Below are 6719 nucleotides of genomic sequence, written 5' to 3'. Positions count from 1 at the left end.
CCCTTCCTCCCTGCAGCCAAGTACAAATGCAGTGCTTGGATGACCTTGGTACACAGGTCTCGGTCTCTCTCTCTCTCTCTCTCTGTGTGTGTATGTGTGTGTGTGTGTGTGTGTGTGTGTGTGTGTGTGTTTGTGTCCCAGCCCAGGATCATTTGCAAAACTCTTAAGCCCCAGGGTTATTGCAGCTCTTATAACCTCCCACCTCCCACAAGAACACTCTCAGCAATCAGACCTTGATGCCCCTGGGCTCCCCATGAACAAATCCCTGTCATGGCTCACCTCGAATGAGCCACTTACTCACGGACTTTTGTATCACTGTTGCACCTTTCCTTGCTCAATTCTGTTCTTGTGGGTCTCCAGCATTCATGTGCTCCCCTTTTAAAAAAGTGGAGCAGAATCTGCTTTGAATCACAAGACAGCGCAGAGAGGAAGCTGGCGATTGCCGTCTCTGCCGGCGATGTCTCTACCACTCGGTCCAAATTCCTGGAGCCTGGAGGTCCTGCAGAGAGCCAGGAGAAGCAGCCCAGCCCAGGGCAGCAAAGCCCAGATCAGAAACAGAGCAGGGCCATGGGGGGAGCCAGCCACACCCGTCAAGCCTTCTTAGGCTTGTGACCTGGTTGTACCAGCAAGGAACCCCTCATCCAGCCCTTTGTCACATTGAGGAATTCCACTGATAACTTTGCTTATTGGGCTTTTGCTGGGTACCAGGTACCTAATGCTTCCCCCCTCCTCTTGTGAATAAAACAATAAATCAGTCATTGGGCACGACTTAATTCAGCAAATGAAAAGAAATTCTGCAAAAGAGAAAACAACGCAAGATATGGCACAGTCAGTTTGGAGCAAGGTGACTTGCCTCATTTATTATTAATAAAAGTGAATGCACTAACATATATATAACTTGAGCTATTAATAATCTGGTTCCTCTCAGATACAACAGTTAGTAAGTCCAATAACTAATTTGAGAAAGAGACCATGTTGTCAATGAGTAGACAGATATTTTTGAAAAATATGAGCAGGTTCTGTCAAAAGTCTGTCCTTGTGATCAATTCAGAATTACATACATTTCTATTAAGGACTTAGGCCTTGTATTAAGTTCAAAATAGATGGTAGCTTATATCTGGTTACAGATTACAGAAGAACTAAATGCAGTTCTTAATAATTATGTCTCAGGCATCTGTAAGTGTTAATATTTGAAAATCAATGGACTGTTTTCACTTGACAACTACCCATACCCCTGTAATCAGTGGGTAATTCACTTTAAGGAGTTTTATTACTGACACCCAAACCTGGGATTGTTTACATGTCTTAGGATAGTTACAATTCTATAACTGCATCACATAAAATATCCCCAAATCTTTACTTTAGATTCAGTGCCTTGGACTCTAAGCCATAGTATGAAAGGAGAATAAACAGGTTTAACTTATTCTGTAGCACCCAGAGAGGGCATGTCATTCATCCATCTGTCCATCCATCCATTCATCCATTCATCCATCAATCCATCTGTCCATCCGACTGTCCATCCATCCATCTGTCCATGCATGCATGCATGCATGCATCCATCCATCTATCCATCCATCCACCTATCCATCCATCCAACAAATATATCTTGATCACCTGCTTGGTCACAAATCACTGTGCTTCTAGGTTCTGGGCATATGGCAGTGAACCAGTTACCCGGACTCAGCTCCTACGGGACTTAGAGTCTTGCTCACTGCCTGCGTATTTTAGATGTTGATGGTGATGGAGCCGCAGTAACTTGTGAGGACTGCCTTGTCACATTGTGAGCTCCCTGTAGCAGGAATTGTGGGGGAAACAGCTGATTCACTATTTGCCAGTGGCAGCAGTGGAGAGAAGCTTATAAAAAGATTTCCCAGATTGAAAAAAACATTGTTTGTGTAACTTCTACAAACATTTCTTTCTAACTCTATGAATATACCATTCTAACTTGCTTTTAAGAAGCATCCTTCAGAAAAATGCTAGGGAAATTTAACGTACAGGATATATTTTCTATATAGGCTAAACATTTTAAAGTGTGAATGAATGAAAGATGAACTGCAAGTGATTTTTCTTCCATGTACTCGGCCGTGAACCTGGGTAAGTCACTGTGGCCTCTGACCATTTAAGCAGAGATTATCATGTTTATTTCTATCTTGCTGGGATGGATGTTCATTATACTGCTAAGTGAGGCTCCATTCTTGGAGACATTTATTTGTAATTTTAACAACATACATAGGGAGCATTACTGAGCACTTACTGTGTTCTAGCTACTCTATTAGACCCTGTCCATTCACAATTGCAATGAATCCTCACAGCAATCCTATGAGGAATGTATTATCATTCGTATTTTGCAGATGAAGAAACTAAGTCTGAAGAGCTTAAGATCTTGCCTAAGGTCCCACCAGGTCAAGTTGGGGTTTGAACCTAGGGCCACCTTGACGCTAAGGCATATGCCCTTCATCACAGTCTTGATGCTGTCAGGAGCCAAGGGATGGGGTCTCCTAAAATTCCTCTTGGCTGTAGGATTCTAAGTCTTTCGATGGCCAGCCCAGACTCTTTCGCTCGTAATGTGTGTTCACTTTGCCCGCATTTACCAGGAACGCTGTGGTGAATCACCTGTAGGTAGACTGCTATGAGGCCCAGCACTTTTAACAATTATGGTTTAACATTTTTCACTAGCCGATTCTTATAAACAAATTACTTTCAAATCCAAAGGTCTACCAAACTAATGTGATGGATAGAAGCATGCATTTCAATTCAGTTAGGACATAATTAATAGGTAGGCATCTCCTTTGTGTTTATATGGGCTGCCTGTCTGGGGTTGTACAGAGGGAGTCCCATTTGTAGCCCTGACCTTGAGGATTTTGCCATGAAGAGAGAGCACACCCACTGAAGACATGGGTACTGCTAAAAGAAGTCCCAGGGAACAGCTAGAGCAAGCCAGAGGGCAATGCAAGGTAGCCCAGCACATGGTGCTGCAGAGCCAGATGAAATTAGCAAGTCCTTCATGGGAAATGGTGCAGGTGAGCCTCCACCTGTCCTTCCAGGAAGGCAAAGGCAAAGCGCTGCTGCTGGGCTTCCTGCTGTCCTGGCTGATAGCTGCAACACGACCCTCAAGTTCTTCATAGCTATGCACTGCTTAGACTCAAAATGAACCTGGGCTTCTCTACTTTTTGATACCTTTCAGAATGGTGTGCCGGAGAGAGCACAGAGGGCTGGTTTCAAACTAACTGCAGACCTTGGGCAAGTCACTGAATTGCTCTGAGCTTTAGTTGCCTCTTCTGCAAAGTGGGTGTATAATACCTCCCTCTCACTGTGAAGATGACAGCAAACAGCCTTAGCATGGCACCTGATAAGCAGGAAAGGCTGAAAGCATCAGCTTCTTTGGACTGTATCCCCATCTCTCATCTCATCTTACTTAAGAAACTACCATCGAGGTCCTTTCATGCTCACATAAGAAGGAGCTTGGGAATCGTCATGTAACCGGCTGGACTATGAATCTATGCTGTTGTATCCGGAAACATGTTTTTTTTTAATTAATTTTATTTTTTTTGAGACGGGGTTTTGCTCTGTCTCTGAGGCTGCAGTGCAGTGGCACGACCTCGGCTCACTGCAACCTCTGCCTCCCCAGTTCAACCAATTCTCCTGCCTCCACCTCTTGAGTAACTGGGATTACAGGGGGCTGCCACCATGCCTGGCTAATATTGTATTTTTAGTAGACATGGGGTTTCGCCATGTTGGCCAGGCTGGTCTTGAACTCCTGGCCTCAAGTGATACCTGCTTCCGTCTCCCAAAGTGCTGGGATTACAAGCGTGAGCCACCGCATCCAGCCGGAAGTATGTTTTTAAATGTCCTGCAAGAAATAGGTTGGAAACTTTAACAAAGGTCTCTAAACTTGAATTCAGAGCTAGTTTTTAATCTAACTTTGGAGAAAGTAAGTTGTTTAATAATTTACTTTGTTATTATGTTAACATAAGTTGTTGCTGTCTCAGGTGCAGAGGGTTGAGTTAATCCTCCTCCTCAGTTCATGCCACATAGTTCCATGCAAGCAGCTCTCTCTTGCTTGTCATTTTGTTTCCTCTTAGGTGCAGTGGTTCAAGCCTGTAATCCCTGCACTTTGGGAGGCCGAGTCGGGTGGATCACGAGGTCAGGAGATCGAGACCATCCTGGCTAACATGGTGAAACCCCGTCTCTACTAAAAAATACAAAAAACTAGCCGGGCGCTGTGGCGGGCGCCTGCAGTCCCAGCTACTCGGGAGGCTGAGGCAGGAGAATCGCTTGAACCCAGGAGGCGGAGCTTGCAGTGAGCTGAGATCTGGCCACTGCACTCCGGCCTGGGTGACAGAGCTAGACTCCGTCTCAAAAAAAAAAAAAAAAAGAAAAAAAGAAAAAGATACATTGTCGTTTTATGTGCATGCATTTTACATTTACATACCTGCTTTTATGTTATGTATTTTGTTATGTTCCCTAATGTTTTTCAGTAAATGCTACGTTTTTTAAGATGTAGCCGTGTGGTGCTATGCATGCATCTGATCCTGGCTTCCAGCTTCTGGGCGATACTCGATAGTGTGCAACTGCCACATTTTCTTTATCTGCTCTCCCAGTGATGAACATCCAGGTCGCCTTTAACTCCTCGCCAGTGCAGACAGCCCTTGGACAGCTCTTGTGGACTGTGCGGGAATTTCCTTAGGATGTTTACCCAGGAAGAGAATTTGGAGGTTATACACTATTCATATCTTTAATTTTACTACGTAGCTCCACACCACGCTCTGGAACATCTACATCCTTCTGCACCCCGCCAAAGCCCAGCATCTCTGCCAAGTATTTCCCATCACTTTTATTTTTCAACTTTAATAGATGCAAAGTCGTATCTGATTCTGTTAATTTGGATTTGGCGGGTTACCAGTGATTTTGAGCATCTCATAATATGCTTGTTACTTTTCTGTGTTTCCTCTTCTGAAATTACCTATTTATACCCTTTATCCATTTTTCTATATTGTGGGTGTTGTTTTCTTCTTGATTTGTAGTCCATATAGAGTATACATCCCTTGCCAATTATAGATATTGCAAATATTTTCTCCCCTTTTGGCCATCATGTATTTACTCTCTTCATGATGTCTTTTGTTGAAGAGAAATCCTTAATTTTCATGTATTTCTATTAATATTGTTCTTTCCCACTGATGTGTAGTGTCCCTTCTTTTGTATGTTAGATCCTCGTATGCACATGGGGATGCTCTCAGTTCTCTACTCCGTTCCATCGTCAATTTCTCTTTACCAAATTGTTTTCATAACTATGGCTTTAAAATATGTCCTTTTTTTATTTTTTGGAGATAGAATCTTGCTCTGTCACCCAGCCTGGAATTCAGTGGCATGATCTCAGCTCACTGCAACCTCCACCTCTTGGGTTCAAGCAATTCTCCTGCCTCAGCTTCCCAAATAGCTGGGATTACAGGTGCCCACCACCATGCCCAGCTAATTTTTTGTATTTTTAGTAGAGACGGGGTTTCATCATGTTGGCCAAGCTGGTCTTGAACTCCTGACCTCAGGTGATCCACCCGCCTCGGCCTCCCAAAGTGCTGGGATTATAGGCATGAGCCACCGTGCCTGGCCAAAAAATGTCTTATTATATAATAGACAAGTTCCCCTCTTTACTATTCTTTTTAAAAGTTGATTTAGCTTTCAAAAACTTTTATTGATTCTCCAAATCAATTTTAAAGTAAGTTTATTAAGCGCCTCAAAAAAATCCAACTAAAATGGGATTATCATGGCATTTAATCTATTGATTAATCTGGAAAATTTTAACAACTTAATAAGTTATCCCATCCAAGACTATGGAATGTCTTTCCATTTATTAAAATCATCTCCTTTCATAGATTGTTTTAATAAAATTTTAAAGTTTTAAAAATAGAGATCTTGTGTATATTCTTGACTAAATTTCCATGCTTCGTGCTCTTATTGCCATGTTCTTTTTATTATTAATAGACTGTTTTAAGAGCAGTGCTAGGTTTCCAGAAAAATTGAGTAGAAAGCATGGAGTTCCCATAAACCCCCTCTTCCCTGTCCCCAGTTTCCCCAATTATTAACATATTGCATTTTGGTATATTTGTTATAATTGATACATTGTCAAATAGAGTCAACAGTTTACATCAGGGCTTACTCTGTTGTACAGTTCTATGACTTTCGTCAAATACATAATGTCATGTGTCCACCATGATAGTAACATACAGAATAGTTTCATTGCCCTAAAATTGCTCTGTGCTCCATACATTAATTCTTCCCTCCTCCCTTTCCCTCAATCCCGGGAACCACTGACCTTTTTACTGTCTCTATAGTTTTGCCTGTTCCAGAATGTCATTTAGTTGGAATCATACAGTATGTTGCCTTTTCAGACTGGTCTCTTTCACTTAGCAAAATGCATTTAAGTTTCTTCCATGTGTTTTTGAGGCTTGATACCTCATTTCTTTTTATCACTGAGTAATAGTCTATTATATGGATGTACTATAGTTCATTTATTCATTCACCTATTGAATGACATTTTGGTTGCTTCCAAGTTTTGGCAATTATGAAGAAAGCTACTATAAACATTTGTGTGCAGGTTTTTGTGTATTCAATTCAATTGGATAAATACTTAAGAGTCAGTTGCTTGACTTTATGGTAAGACTATGCTTAGCTTTGTAATAAATGGCCCATCGGTCTTCTACAGTGGCTGTGCCTTTTTGCAT

At 42.0% G+C, this 6719-nt stretch overlaps 1 protein-coding gene across 1 annotated transcript in view; it reads left to right on the top strand.

The window, feature by feature from the left end:
• The window catches only part of INTS6 (integrator complex subunit 6), a 122754-nt gene extending 116850 nt beyond the window's left edge, over nt 1-5904 (top strand). Inside the window, exon 22 of the transcript XR_003724325.2 lies at nt 4479-5904. The gene's annotated coding sequence lies outside the window, so the exon portion shown is untranslated. The remainder of the gene's footprint in view (nt 1-4478) is intronic.
• Nucleotides 5905-6719: the final 815 nt, after the last annotated feature.

This window comes from Macaca mulatta, chromosome 17, assembly GCF_049350105.2.
Source record: "Macaca mulatta isolate MMU2019108-1 chromosome 17, T2T-MMU8v2.0, whole genome shotgun sequence".
Taxonomy (NCBI): domain Eukaryota; kingdom Metazoa; phylum Chordata; class Mammalia; order Primates; family Cercopithecidae; genus Macaca; species Macaca mulatta.
The sequence above is the reverse complement of the archived record's forward strand: the minus strand, read 5'-3'. Positions and strand labels throughout refer to the sequence as shown.